Source organism: Eretmochelys imbricata, chromosome 6, assembly GCF_965152235.1.
Source record: "Eretmochelys imbricata isolate rEreImb1 chromosome 6, rEreImb1.hap1, whole genome shotgun sequence".
NCBI classification, from domain to species: domain Eukaryota; kingdom Metazoa; phylum Chordata; order Testudines; family Cheloniidae; genus Eretmochelys; species Eretmochelys imbricata.
Window position 1 is genome coordinate 81975001 of NC_135577.1, and position 15153 is coordinate 81990153.

Consider the following 15153-nt stretch of genomic DNA (forward strand, 5'->3'; position numbering starts at 1 on the left):
CTTAAAAAGTTTGAAAGGTTTCAAATGTCCACACAGATTTGTAAGGCCCAGATAAGGGAATAGGTAAGAGTTCTGAGACAACAACAAAACTATGATCTCAGGATAACACCTTTGCTCTTCTAAACATGTGCTAGAATTGCTATCTGACCCAAAATATAATAATAATAATAATAAGAATAATAAGTAGTAGTTCTCAAAAATGTGGGTGAATTGGAAACTGCTTGGAATACACACCCAGTCTAAACTTCAACTGTAAAGAGAATGCTTATATCAGAGATTGTTTTTCCCCCTTACAAATCTGCAATATAATTATTTGAGCCTAAATATAAAATAATGGCCAGATAGAGACCAAGATTGGGGATTAGTGCAAGTTATAATGTACTTACTAAGCATCTGGCTGCCAGAATCAAACTGTCACAGGAATTTGGAGGAAATTTCTCTTTCCAATTTTTTGAGCTGGATCAGAGAGCTTGACTAAAATAGAAGTGAAAATGGCTTCTACGGAGATGGGTTTATTCATTTATTTAAATGGTTAAGCCCAGCCAGTCAGACACAGAGAAGAAATATCATATGACTTCTGCCTCGTGACCCATACAAATGATGTGCAAATATAAGGGAACAATAAACTTTTAATTCCACAGCGTAGGTCAATCTACTTCCCATTTTTTTTTAGTAAATAAAGACTCCTTCCAATGATGCCACGATATACCAAATTATATATAATCCCTTTAGGCCTAACTCTGTCAGACAGTACCTTAATCCTCAAATCGTCCCTGTGGAATAAGTGAAGACAGAAGTGGAGATGTGTCCTAACCAAAACCCCCATGTACAGAACCATTGAAGCCAAAGTTCACAGCTGACCCCTAACCCTGGGAAATTCTCATGATATTTTTACAATGCTGAAGTATGGGTTTTTTCAAAAGTGCTCAACAGTGGAGGCCAGTGGGAACAAAGATAAGCAAACACTGTGTGCTTTTGAAAATTCTATCCATTTTATTTATTCTATTGGCCAAACCAAAACCCCAGCGCTCAACACTTCTAAGCTTCTGAGAAATGAGTTCTGGATCTGAACTTTGCGATTTGAACCCATCTCTAAACTGATCCCTATAGTAACGAATTCAGTTTTAATTTGACAATACAGAGACTTGGGTTGTGGTCAGTCACGACAAATCACCACATTTCATTCTGAGATGCTCTTAGGGCCTGATCCAAAGTCCATTGACTTCAGTAGCCTTTGGTCTAGTACTTAAGGACTCTACTGCTGGTTCTCCACTTTAGCACCTGTGCTCCAGTTTTCTGCAGAGGTACCTAATATAGTACCTCTAGTAGCATGGGAGGTGCATTGTGGCAGACATGGCTGGCACATTGATCAGCCAAAAATCAGCTAAACTAATTATGTAATTATGAAGAAAAACAGAAACAAAAAGGTCTGTATGCTAACGAGGTTTAGTTTCACTATGATCCAGATTTTTAAAGGTATTTAGGCATTGCGGCACTCAGCATTGCAACACCTAACAGATTTAGAAGCTTAAATCCCATCAACTGTCAATGAGTTTTAGGTTCATTTTTGAAAAATGAGATTTAAGCTCCTAAATCAGTTAGGTTTAGCAATGCAGAAATCAGCAATGCCTAAATACTATTAAAAATCTGGGTCCATGTCACTATTTTTGGCATGTATATTAAGTTACACCTTGCTATATTTTTGAGAGAATAATAAGGACCAGACAGATAACAGATACGTCCCTGGGCCTTTGAGGTTCACTCCAGAAGTTTGTAAACTATCAAGCATAAAAACAGTTATAAGTTCAAATTTCTAATTAATGTAAAGTCAGCCTTGCAAAATTCATTTCACTCATTTCCCTCAGGAAAGTCAAAATATCTTCTCCTCTGTCATCATGGTACAGTTGAGGGTGTGATTTTCAGAGATACTGATCACCCACACTCCTATTGAAGTAAATGGAAACTGCAGGAGCTCAGCGCCTCTAAAATCAAAGCCAGGATTAGCAGAATTTGTGGTAAAATTTCAAGACAACTTTCTAAGGCTGAGCAAAGCATATAAATAAGCGTGGACCCGCATCCAATCAGGGACCCCTTCCTGCCCCTGAGCTTCTAAGCTTTACGCAGATTGCCTTTGGAGAAAAAAATAACCATTTTCTTTTGAAAGTCATATTCTTATTTATATTCTTGGGTGGGCGAAAGGGTTCAATTTGTACTCTGCACTAGTATCCATATTGCTGTTGGAGCATGCTTTTGTCAACTTAATAGTTTTGCTTTTATAAACAGTTAGTGTCATTATACTATAGTTAGTCCTACTGAACTAATTTGTCCATGTAAATTAGAAATAGTCTAAGCATTTTGTACAGTTAAAGGCATAGCGACAGAAAGCTGCTAAAGTAGATTGCATCCATTACTTAATTTTTTCTAACAGCTTGGATTGAGGAAGAACTATGTCTTATAAAATTTATTTTTAAAAGAAACTAACATCCAGTCACATTGTCTTTTTTAATTTAGGCCTTAGAAGTATATCCTTCAAGGAGTTATTTACTGTGCATACTCACTAATATATATAGCAACGCAATCAAAGACAACAAAAGCAGTATGTATGGCAGGCTAGTCTTTTGATGTTGTCTCAAATCCGTGCCTGTTGTTCTGTTACAAACATGTGGAATGTTTCAAGAAAAATGGTTGAAACTTATAAATTAAAGGTTCTTCAATATTGCATCTGGCTGTAACATCTAATTAACATTTTAAAGGCTACAGTTTAATTTAAATGAATGGCAGGCCTTTGACTACACAAGACAGCTCATGAACATGATTACAACAAAGTAATTTCCCTTTGTCAGATACAGACTTTCAGTAATAGTGTTTTCTTGGCTTAATAAAGTTAAGCACCACTTACAATCGGCACTTCATTTTGTTTCTTTCTATTATATTGTATGGTGGTTGTTCAGTTCTCATAGCAGCAATCTGCGTAGGTGTTCATTTGTACTCTCCTACTGTGTGGGTACTCTGTCTAATTCCCAAGCTCCTAGCTTTATAATAGTTTCATAAAATGCCGTTTGAATTTTTATAAGCTAGTTTTCGTTATCATTAGTAGAATGTTCCAAAGCTATGTACTGCCCGATATGGTTCTACTTTGACTCATGTTTGTAGGCATTGATAAAGTGCCTGTGCAGTAATACTAGTGTTGCAATAACCATCGGAAAAACGTACATCATACAAGTTAAAATGTATACAATTTTAATATATGCAATAAGAAATCACAAAAAAATATGATATACGAAAATACATCTGTATTTCAGTATTATTTCATATATATATTCATTTTAAAAAATGTGATTCACAAGGTACATAACTAAAAAATGTTGTACCACTTAAAGACTTCCTAGTGGTACTGTGTAATATTTTAATCTGTTATTTTCTATTAATGGCCTATCTCCTTCTAGAGCCCGGTCTGCTGATTCCTTGCTATCTTAATATCTTGAAGTAGCGCAACAAATGAAGAAGAATCTGATGAAATTATATACCCTTTAGTATGACTCCACAGGATTAAACCAGACAAATTCCATTACATTTCTATATAATAACATATTTATATCATGCCCTTCATCTTATCTCAGAATGCTTTATACATTTTAATTAATTAAGCCTCATGCCGCCATTTTAGGCACATATTAATTATACTCTCACTGCAGATGTTTAAACTGAGGTGCAGTGAAAGTGATTTGCACAAGATCAAAAAGCAAAACAGTGGCACAAACGGAGTCATGAAATCATGGCTCCCAGTCCCCTTCTCTGCCCACTAGACAACACTATCTCATGAATCTTTAGATTCCACTTTGGACATGTTTCAGAGTAACAGCCGTGTTAGTCTGTATTTGCAAAAAGAAAAGGAGTACTTGTGGCACCTTAGAGACTAACCAATTTATTTGAGCATAAGCTACAGCTCAATCGTAATTTGGCAAAACTGCTTGGTGTTGAAAAATCATCTCAGATGTGCCAAAAATGAATAAACATTCAATTAATTTGTCTAGACTTCATAAATGTAGCTTGAAATTTCTACAAACTCTAGAAAATTAATTCAAGTTTTGTATTAATCTTCAAATGAATTCTGATTAGAACTCGGCAGGAAACAATTTTCTCATTCCATAGGAATTTTTGAGATTTAAAAAGTTTTTCTTGTTCCAAATAGGGACAAAAAGTCAAAATCTCAAAATTTTCACAAACTGAAACGTCAAAAAAAATTTCTGATTAGGTTAATCAAAATATATCATTTTGAAACATTTTATTTTTGGGGGTGATTTTTTTTTACACTATAAATAAGCTTAAATTTGGAAACAAAACATCATTTCAAACCAAAAGATGGATTTTTTCTTTTTGTTTTTAAAATGTCAAAATGAAACATTTCAACAATCTTGAAACTATTTTTTACAAAAATTGAAAAAAGGAAGTTGTTGAAATCCACCATTTCCCACAAAAAGTTTCAGTTTTGACAAATCAACATTCTGTGACAAAAAAAAGTTGTCAAATAATTCCCAACCAGCTGTAGTTCTGATTTTAAGGACATTTAATCATCCAGTAACATACAAGAACTACCATACAATATAATGAAGTGAATCAAGCAGTAGACTGAAACACACTCCACAACATAACACAAGACGTAATGGTTATTGGCATTAAACAAAAAAATTCCTGTAATATGATTTAACAATTTGAAATTCATTTCTTATGGACTCATGAGATAACTGGTCTCAGTTATAATATATATAAAATTGTTGGCAACATAGTATTATAGTTTCAACTTGAGTTACCCTGGTCAGTTCTTCTACCTTCTGTGAATAGTCTCAATAGTAAGATGTGTTGTTGTCCTACCTACAAATTATTTGCAGCATTGTCTGTACATGACAGAGGGGCATTGCTGGTACAATGTACATTGGCCAAACCGGACAGTCTCTATGCAAAAGAATAAATGGACACAAATCTGACATCAGGAATCATAACATTCAAAAACCAGTAGGAGAACACTTCAACCTCTGTGGTCACTCAGTAAAAGATTTAAGGGTGGCAATTTTACAACAGAAAAGCTTCAAAAACAGACTCCAATGAGAAACTGCTGAGCTTGAATTAATATGCAAACTAGATACCATTAACTTGAGTTTGAATAGAGACTGGGAGTGGCTGGGTCATTAATCTTCTTACTGTATGTTCCATTCTATGCGTCCGATGAGGTGGGCTGTAGCCCACAAAAGCTTATGCTCTAATAAATTTGTTAGTCTCTAAGGTGCCACAAGTACTCCTGTTCTTTTTGCAGATACAGACTAACACGGCTGCTACTCTGAAACCTGTCATTATGTAGTTGATGCTCAGGCAAGACATTCTATAACATGGGTTTGTATGGGCTTGGTTTTCCAGCTTGGGTTTGTATGGACTTGGCTGTGTGCATTTATGAAAATCAGTCCCTGAAACTGGTTGTCAGTCTAGTTTTAGGTTCAGTACAAGGTCCTGATCTTTATCTACAAAGCCCTAAACAAACTAAGGCCTACTTCAGTCAATGACCATCTCTTTATGTGTGCTCCAGCATGGGAAGAGCAATAGACAGGGACACTTCAGCTTCATATAAATATGAAGAAAACAAAAAAAGAAGAAGTGTGACCGCTAAAGACTGAGGATAATCTAGGCATGGCCCAAATCTAAACAAATACTTTGCCTCAGTCTTTAATGAGGCTAATGAGGAGTTTAGGGATAATTGGTAGGATGACAAATGGGAATGAGGATATGGAGGTAGATATTACCACATCCGAGATAGAAGCCAAACTCGAACAGCTTAATGGGACTAAATCGGGGGGCCCAGATAATCTTCATCCAAGAATATTAAAGGAACTGGCACATGAAATTGCAAACCCATTAGCAAGAATTTTTAATGAATCTGTAAACTCAGGGGTTGTACCATATGACTGGAGAATTGTTAACATAGTTCCTATTTTAGTTCTCAATAGTTCCTATTAAGAAAGGAAAAAAAAGTTTAAGAAAGGATCCAGGTAACTACAGGCCTGTTAGTTTGATATATGTAGTATGCAAGGTCTTGGAAAAAATTTTGAAGAAAAAAGTAGTTAAGGACATTAAGGTCAATGGTAATTGGGACAAAATACAACATGGTTTTACAAAAGGTAGATCGTGCCAAACCAACCTGATCTCCTTTTTTGAGAAGGTAACAGATTTTTAGACAAAGGAAACGCAGTGGATCTAATTTACCTCGATTTCAGTAGGGTGTTTGATATAGTTCCACATGGGGAATTATTAGCTAAATTGGGAAAGATGGGAATCAATATGAAAATTGAAAGGTGGATAAGGAACTGGTTAAAGGGGAGACTACAACGGGTCAAACTGAAAGGTGAACTGTCAGGCTGGAAGGAAGCTACTAGTGGAGTTCCTTAGGGATTGGGTTTTGGGACCAATCTTGTTTAATCTTTTTATTACTGACCTTGGCACAAAAAGCGAGAATGTGCTGATAAAGTTTGTGGATGACACAAAACTGGGAGGTTTGCCAATACAGAGAAGGACTGGGATATCATACAGGCAGATCTGGATGACCCTGTAAACTGGACTAATAGTAATAGCATGAAATTTAATAGTGAAAAGTGCAAGATCATGCATTTAGGAATTAACAACAAGAATTTCTGTTATAAACTGGGGATGCATCACTTGGAAGTAACAGAGGAGGAGAAGGACCTCAGAATATTATTTGATCACAGGATGACTATGAGCTGCCAATGTGATATGGTCGTGAAAAAAGTTAATGCGGTCCTGGGATGCGTCAGGCGAGGTATCCAGTAAAGATAATGAGGTGTTAGTACCATTATGTAAGGCACTGGTAAAATCTCATCTGGAATATTGTGTGCAGTTCTGGTCTCCCATGTTTAAGAAGGATGAATTCAAACTGGAACAGGCACAGAGAAGGGCTACTAGGATGGAATGGAAAACCTGTGTTATGAAAGGTTTCAGAGTAGCAGCCGTGTTAGTTGTATTTGCAAAAAGAAAAGGAGTACTTGTGGCACCTTAGAGACTAACAAATTTATTTGAGCATAAGCTTTCGTGAGCTACAAGAGCTTGGCTTGTTTAGCCTGACCAAAAGAAGGCTGAGGGGAGATATCATTGCTCTCCATAAATATATCAGAGGGATAAATACCAGGCAGGGAAAGGAATTATTTAAGCTCAGTACCAATGTGGACACAAGAACAAATGGATATAAACTGGTTATCAGGAAGTTTAGACTTGAAATTAGACAATGGTTTCTAACCATCAGAGGAGTGAAGTTCTGGAACAGCCTTCCAAGGGGAGTAGCGGGGACAAAAGACAAATCTGGCTTCAAGACTAAGCTTGATAAGTTTATGGAGGAGATGGTATGGTGGGATAGCTGAATTTTAGCAATTAATTTATCTTTGACTATTAGCAGTAGATATAACCAATGGCCTGTGATGGGATGTTAGATGGGGTGGGATCTGAGTTACTACCAAGAATTCTTTCCTGGGTGTCTGGCTGGTGACTCTTGCCCACATGCTCAGGGTTTACCTGATTGCCATATTTGGGGTCGGGAAGGAATATTCCTCCAGGGAAGATTGGCAGAGGCCCCTCTTATTAATTAATTCTTAAGCTTTAGTTCTTTGTACAGTTCCATAATGATTTTTTTTTTTCCAAACACTGGTTGAAAAGGACTAGGACTGTTTCCAAATCAAAAAAGTATCCATGAACGGCATACATTTTTTCTCTTAGAATTTACTCACAAAAAAAATTGCAGATGGCACCACAAATAAAAGACTGTCATGGACCAGGAACTTTTCTATGCAAATGACTAATGCATCACTACAGTTCTGCCAGAGCAACAGAAAGCGCCTGCCAAAAAAAAAAATCATCATAATTGAGTGTTCCTGATTGTTCACTGTTTGTGACACATATGGATCTTCTGAAATACAGACCACCTACCTGCAGAAACTCTCAAATCATTATGCGTCATGAACTTTTGCATGCATTTAGAATGTTTGAAGAAAACTATTTGGTCTACAACAAACAGACATATTTTCCCAGTGTCATTACAGCAATGGCTGTGTGTGTTTAAAAAAAACCAAAAAACAAAAAATAAGATGCCAGTCTCTGTGCTTAAACTTACAAAGCAGTAATTAGAACACAAGCTGAAATTGGTCTACTTGTCATTCTATATGTCTATCCCATCTTCTCCATCTCATTCAAATATATCTGAAATAAAGTAGTAGAATAATGTATGGAACAGGAAACAGAAGAATGAAGTATTCTAAACATAATAGGCAGTGGAACTCAATAGACAGCTTAATGTTTTGATTTTTACTTAAAATGAATCTCAGACAACCCTGCATTTTATGGCTTTTATTTTGTGTTTATGAAATACAGTAGTCTTCCAGCAGTCTGACTCTAGACCACTGGACTCTTGAGAGTTGGTCAGCAATTTAAAAAAAAAATACAGCATAGTGCAGCAAACAATAACCCAAATGTCATATGCCTTATTGGAAATAATGGGAAGGTCTCAGACAAACTCTAAGTGGTATTACACATAATATAGCTCAAATTGAATAGAAAAGAATGTCAGTTGGGAAGCAGATACACTGAACTGGTAGAGTTGGCAACCATAGTATTAAAGAAGGGAATCAGATATGGAGAGGTTAGTGCTTACTGATATAGTGATTTTAAAAAGAAGTGGGTCAACTAAACACTATATTTCCTAAAGGATAGCTTGGCAAATTCTGTTTGCCCTCCACTACACTATTGCTAGTGCTGTTTTAGCTTCTGCTGTAACTGGCTAAAAGATTCAGAAGTAAGGTCTTGGTGCAAAATATATGGATCAGGAACGAAATCAGATTCAGACCAAAAAACCCACAAAAAAACAAACAAACAAAAAAAACCAACAACAATCCTCCCTGCACGTTTACCCACAATCCAAATCCAGACTAAAGCAAACATTTTTTTTGAGGGCTTGGAATTTTTGGGTTCACTTGAAGATCAGGTATCATTTTTGTGGAGTATTGGCCACCCCCTCTTCCAATCCAAGGACCCTAATACACACTTATCTAAATACATGGGGGTGAGTACCAGGCTATTGAGCGTCCTGCTTCTATCTTCAGAAAATAACGTAAGGAGGATGCTGAAGTGTGCTGAATGGAAGTTTTCTGGGGTTTGGGAGGGACTTTTTTGTAAGAATAGGAGACTAGAGAGAAGAGTGCACTGCTGGGAAATAGAGTTAAACACCAGTTTAGAAACTTCATATAAGCCTACCTAAGCATCCTTAATCTATTAAGTGGTTTTGCAGATCCACAAGGGCAACAAAAAACCCTTATGGAAATACTATGGAAACACCCAATGCAGAATAATTAATAGATTCTCTGTTGGAGACTATGAATTAAAAAGAGTAACACCTTTCAAAGATATCCTAAGTACCACCTCGAGCTGCTGGCTGAGGTCAGGCTAGCCTCAAAGTTAGACCATCTGAAGGCAGTGGGCAAAGATTAGCAGATTTTAAGGCCAGAAGAGACCACGATCATCAGCTATTCTAACACATGACAGAGAACCTCTGCAGTAATTTCTGCATGAAACTCGTAACATCAAGATAGCCAGCCTTGATTTAAAGAATTCAAGTGATGGAAAATCCACCCTGCCCCTAGGTAAATTGTTCCATGGTTAATTATCTTCACTGTTAAAAATTTGCACCTAATTTTCTAGCCTAAATTTGTGTACCTTCATCTTCCAACCTCTTGGTGTGCATTTTTCTGCTAGATTAAAGAACCATCTCCTATCATTTGCAGTGCTCTGCCTAACAAGCCCTTGGGGACCATTATCAGTTTTCAAGACTTAATCTGGCATGTTTCACAAGCACAAGTACACTTAAACAAAATCCCTCTCTTTTATTCTTCCCCCCACACACACAACATCGCATGCTACAGTCACACAGACATATTACCACAAAGAAGGTAAAAAATGTATTATTGTTAGAAAGTTGTTGATTAGGAACTTGAGTGTACTAGTCTTGATACATGCCTCAGGCAAATGGGAAAATGCAGGGCTCCTTTATGCAAATATAGGGCACTGAAAGAATATTCTCATAAACAAAGTGGGAGAGGCCACTTTATCATTCACCTCCTTGCTTGCTTTTGAAAGCTCCTGGCAACTTAAATCCATTTCATGATGTAGAAGATGCACCTGTGCTGGGAATAGCCCAAAGTACCAAAACAAAAACAAAAAACAAACCACCATCTAATACCAGCCAAGTACAGCTGGTAAAGGGACTGGACTGGACCTCAGGGGATCTAAGTTCAACTACCAGCTCTGCAACAGTCTTCCTGTGTGAGTTTGGGAAAGTCACCTAGTCTCTCTGTTTCTATTGCCCGTGTGACAAATGGAGATAATACCTCCTACCCTGTTTCCTTGTGATTCTGTTTGTTATATTCATTTGTTGGCTATAGGTTTACACTTAGGCTCTAAGTTCTTTGGGGCAGGACCATCTCATTGTTATATCTGTACAATGCTTAGCATTATGAGGACCAGGGCCAGGCCTGTAGGCACCAGCACAATACAAATAATACTTTATCTTTCTTGTCTATTTCCAGCCAGGGACTATCTCTTACCGTGTCTTTACAGCATCTTGCACAATGGGGCCCTGATGCTTCTTCATGCTTCTATGCTTAACATAATAGAACGAATAAATAATAATAATAGCACCAGTAACACTGCATTGGGCATACAGCATTTCTGAGCTTACTGTGACACTAGATGGGGCCCTAGTCATCAGCCTAGCCTGTTGTGCAGCACTATAACTCTATTTGTATATCAGTCAGAGTATTTCCATGGTGAAGAGGTTTACAGGTGTCAGCCTTGGTGTAATAGGAATGGGAAAAACATCTTATGTACTAGCAGCCCTGGTACATAGCACTATCAAGGGTATGCTTGGGGGGGATCCTTAGTGCTCTTAATGGCAGTGACAGCTCAAAAAAAATTCTAACATAACCAGCACTGAAGGCTTTAATTTCTTAAAAATGAATCTGGAAAACTTCCCAGATAATACATCTGTCATGCTAACTTACAGGGGCTGTGGCTGAAGAGAGAAGCATTGAAGAGGATCAATGATTCTCTCTCCCTTTCAGACAGCAGTGTATGATTATCCCCTCCCTACATCCCTATAAAAAATGTTTCCTGGATACCTGGCAAATATAAGGTCAAACATTTGTATGTGAGATAACATCTATGCAGCTGTATACCGGTATGTGCTGCTGTTGATCCATCTGTACAACATTTTGCATATTAATTGTCTAAAATCATATAGGTTAGGATTTATGCATGGAGTCCATGACAGAGAAGGAATAAATCCACAGCACAGTTGGCAGCTATTTTATTCTTTTGTTGTTTCTCCTTTTAGAGTATCTCCTTATTATATTTCTGTTTTTTCTTCCATTCCAGTTCTGGTACACTAAATGCTTCTTTGGGCAAAATTTGGCTTATCTCTAATTCAAAATCTTGTTGAATTCACTGGAGGCCTAATTCTGATCTCACTAACAACAGTTTTACATCAACTTGAGTGGAGCTATGCCTGATTTGCACCAGCGTGAGTGAGGCTAGACTTGGACCTACTGTTTTAGAATATTTATTGCTCCTTCCGACCCATTGGAATGGCTGAGGAATGGGATGTTGTTTGGTTTTTAAATATGGCCATTCTTCAGTTAATGACAATTGGTGTGAAAAGAAATTAACTCTCTGTTAGCTTATTTGTAATGTAAACATTTCTTAGCACCGAGACTCAGTTTTTTGAGACAGACACAGCAGATCCCACAGTATGTTCAGGTCTGTCCTACAAAATGTACTAACATTCCATCTAACACCAAGTTAATTGCTTTGCATTGACTGATGTTTAAATGGGATTTTCCTGCCATTCTTTTGACAATCCAGTTCATTAGATACTTCTGTATCTAAAAGGAGGACATATGATGAGTTTAGATATTCACTTGTCAATCTAACCTTCTGACTTCAATCATTCATAATCCAGCTCTTAAGAAGACTTTAAGCCTCTCAAAACAATACCTCCTTTACTTAGATTATTATTACAACATAAAATGCAGCTAATGTGAGACAAAAGTGTTGTACCTGTAAAACAGTGATTTGATTTAGACCTAGAACCTAATCCTGGAGTGACTCAAAGACACTTTTTTTTGGCAGTATGTAGTACTGTGTATTTGATGCGAGACCAGAGGGCAAAATATTCAAAACTGCTTACAAGGTGGGTGAGGTAATGTCTTTTATTGGACCAACTTCTGCTGGTGAGAGAGACAAGATCTTGAGTTACACAGAGTTCCTGCATGGAACTCCAATAAAACAAAATACCTCAGACTCACCTTGTCTCTCTAATATCCTAGGACCAACACAGCTACAACTATACTGTATACAAAGTACTTACGTTACTTAGGAGCCTATATTCCATTTTCAAAAGTGTCATAGGCATTCAGGAGCCTGAAACTCATTGAAAGACGATGTGATCTGGGCTCTTAAATGCCCAAATCACTTCTGAAAATGGGATTTTGGCTCCCGAGTCATATAGACGTTTTTGAAAATTTTACCCTGTGTACTTTAGTCTAAAGTAAAGTTATATCCGGAGATAGTAGCATTGTTCTGAACATCAGTTACATACAGAAGTCATTCTTCATTGTTTAATTTGTAAATCAGCACATAGAATATATCCCTGAGGGGAAAACTTTGTTTCTATGCATCAGGTTGGAAAACAGACGCTACCTGGAACAGATTCAAAGCAAGTTAAGGTCAGATCCACCCTTTCTCCCTCAGTGTCAAAAAACAGGAAGGATTTATTTGAATCAGTGTTTTAAATCACCAATTTTAATCATGATTGAAATCAGCAAGAAATCGTGGTTTTTATATGTTCTTTGTAGATATTTTCCTAATGAAAGGTTGTTTCTCATTAGTTGTTAACCATTAAAATGTTTATTTGCAACTAAATATCATGTAAAGGCTAAATCTGGTGCTTCTTTTTGCTAACCAAAAGAATATACTATATCTATACACTTATTTAAACAATTATGTAGCTTAATTTACATTTATTCCGATTCTTAAGTTTTAGATTATGATGTTAGAAAATGGTGAATAATGCATTTCTTACTTACTAGATTATTAATATTTAACTTTTGATTATTTTGTTTCAAACTCTATTAGATGGAAATTCAAATTCAATTAGAAATGCATAAAAACTGCATTTAATTTTTTTATTAAATATAACTACCACAGAAGTGCTAAATACATTTAAAAAAGTTTAACAAAACATGTTTTGTATTTAAATCTAACTGATTAATTAAACAAAGGAAGTATGATCTGTAGCTAGTGAACTGAACGGATTGTTTTTGGTCACCATGTCCGTCAAGATTTTAGAATTAGTCTATCTTGCCCTCTCATACCTAGTTCATAGATTGGAAGAGGAAAACAAGCTTTCCTCTTTTTGCAACTCCCAATTTTGTTTTTAACTTTGAATGAACTAGTCATTGAACTGAGATAGTTGAATAAATTGAAATGAAGAAAATATTCTCTATGCACCTGCAGAAGAGGCTATTGCTGTCAAAAACTAGTGTAGCACTTAAACTCTGGTTCCAGATGACTTTCACATGTTCAGTGGTTTGACTTACTTTAAAAGTTGGCTGCAAAAATGTACAATTTAATTTTTTTTTTCATTTAATTTAAATGATTTTAATAGATTATAATAACTTTAGGTCTAAACATATGTTGTCAGTTTCAAATTTAGTTTTAAATACATTTATTTAAAAACTGTATTTAATTTAAATTAAAAAATCTGATTTAAGTGTTAAAAATCTGAAATTTTATTTAAAATAAATTATTGATTTTTTGGGTCCACCCTGAGAAAAACTGAGCATCATTCAATTTGTTTTTCTGGAAGTGGCTTTGCATAATAGGATATATCTGATTCAGAGTTATTTGCCAAAGCGTCTTCCTGCCACTGGTTTGCAGTGGTTCTGCACTGACTGCCCACTTGTCTCTCCCTCCCAGATAATTTCACTATTCTGTGGAGGTGTGTATAAGGGCAAATCTTAAAGGGCTTATTCATGCAACACTCCCATAAAGACTTCAAAATTTGGCCCATAATTTGGGAAATTCTTTGGGATGAAAAGCACTAATGTAATATATTATTAGCATTGTCAGTCCATTACTGAGTTAGAATCTTTAAAAGGTTTTATAATTAACCTTTGGCTTTAAAGGTAAGAAAGAAAAGAAAGAAAGACTTTAAGGATAATTATAATTTTGATCTAGATGCTTCAGGTTATTTTTCAGTATCTGAAAAACAGGAGTAATGCACAAACATAAACATGAGACCTGGTCCTACACTCATCAAGTAGTCTGATTCAAATAAATGGGGAGACTTACATGACTAAGGACTACTCCTGAGTGTAATGTTGCAGGATCAAGCCATATATTAGTAAAGGATGGACCTTAAAAAATTTTAAGTTCAGATGCAATCTATATCAGCAGCCAACACTCATCTATACAATCCATGCCTCTGAGTTTATAAACTGCAATGTGAGGCAATCTTTCTAGCCCCTTTATTTGTGGTCCTGGCCAGACATACCATATTAATTGCCTGTCTCATCAACTTACACCAATTTCAGCTCCTGATTTATCTGAAAGCCAGAAGTGAGAAAAGATACCAAAAATTCAGAGCCTTCAAACAGGTTCTATTCAACTTTGGTTCTAAAAATGGACAAAGATTCAGAGTAAGGAGTCAAATGGTGTTCCTATTTTTTAAATGGTTTCATCGATTCCTAGGATACATTCCCTGAAAATATACCACAATATTAATTAAGAAACAGCAAAGTCAAGTACATCTCCCGCCCCCACTTTCTTTTAGAGATAATGGATAGGACTCACCACTGCCGTAGCCCAGATCTACACCCATGTAACTATGTCCAAGGAGTCTGATGGGTATAACACAGTGGTTTAATCTGGTCCTACATTTAGTTATGGGGTTTTTTTAGTAAAAATGGAGACCATTGGGGTGATGGATGGAATTTGTGAACCTGGAGCAAATATAAGGTTCAATCTTATAATTTTATCAGGGTCAGTGGGGGG